We start from the raw sequence: 1,406 nt of genomic DNA, 5'->3' as shown, positions 1-1,406 counted from the left end.
TACCCCATTGCCAGCAATGGAAAAAAAGTCGCGATACGTCGCAACACGTCATGTGATGTTGCAAGTTTGACACCCCGGGCGTAGCAGGTTGATTTGAATTATTTGTAATAGATCTGATGAATATTTTTGACCTAGTTATAGTAAATGAGACTGCTTAAAGCATAAGAAGTGAATTTGCGTATGAGAAACAGATATTGTTGAATACAGAAAACAGATTTGCATACTAAGCATAAACTAAGTCTAAGTAATTTATAATTGGTACTAAACAATGAATCTTGACATTCTAATTATAAAAAACCCTTCAATGACTATTTCAAGGTTAGACCCTTCTGTGTTTTAACCACGATAATCAGGTTGGATGTTGTAATCAATAATAAAGCTGCCCAGAAGCCCAGCTAAATTAAGATGGGTCACACTCCTAATTGTTTTAGAACAATTAAAGCTGATTTGGGATTGAAGTCACGTCTGAAGTCAGATTGACTATTGATCCGCTTCAGTCTTACACAGGAATGTATCATATCCAGTAGTAAATATGCACTGAAGTGAATTTATCTCACTTCAAAGCCATCACAATCCCTAGTGTAAACGAAAGCTCTTTTTTTTGTTAGCGTTATAACTCTTTCAAGGAGACAGAACTACCTGTCCTCATAGATGGATATTAAATTACCCTGCAGGACAAGTAAAGCATATTCTTAATGGGCTACTCTCTTTTACCTGCTAATTTATGTCTTCAGGCCATAACAGATTCTTCCAACAAAGCTCTGAGGTTTTGGTAGCTGCTACAAATTGCAAGATCGATCTATCTGCAATTATTATCTGCCATTTAATTGTGGATGTTAGGGCAAGCCTGATACGCATTACCAAAATCTGGATGAACAGCTGTCTCTCAGAGATATAGCCACCTGAAATTCAGTTTGGCACCAACTATGATCCCAGTACATGGTGGGAATGGGAATAGATACTGTCAGCCATGAAATTACTAGCACCAAGAGGCTCTACTCTTCAGATAACTGAATGTGGGACCTTTTTTATGTGGTCAGGCCCAAAGTGGGGTAGTAGTTGAACTGACTGCTTTCACCTGCTGCATAGACAGCATGCCTGCTAGGGGTGCTTTGCCTAATTGCTGAGGTGGCAGTAAAGTTTCCCAAACTATCCCAAATACAGGATATTTTCAACCAACCTTCCCTGGCCAAGGGATTGAAGTGGCCCAGAGGTTCTGGCCGCCATGACACCCATGTACCTGACCTAGTTACTGAGGGCCCAAGACACATAAGAGTTCTCGCATTGTGTCTGGGTTTTGTACCAGGGTAGCCATAATGTGACCTGAAAATTGGGCGGCATCAAAGTTATTCTTTGTCATGGACATACTGCTTTCTGATTGCTGTGGATTTTGTAATGGGGAAGGT

This window comes from Protobothrops mucrosquamatus, unplaced genomic scaffold (assembly GCF_001527695.2).
Source record: "Protobothrops mucrosquamatus isolate PMUCROS unplaced genomic scaffold, P.Mucros_1.0 scaffold212, whole genome shotgun sequence".
NCBI classification, from domain to species: domain Eukaryota; kingdom Metazoa; phylum Chordata; class Lepidosauria; order Squamata; family Viperidae; genus Protobothrops; species Protobothrops mucrosquamatus.
Note: the sequence above shows the minus strand (reverse complement) of the source record.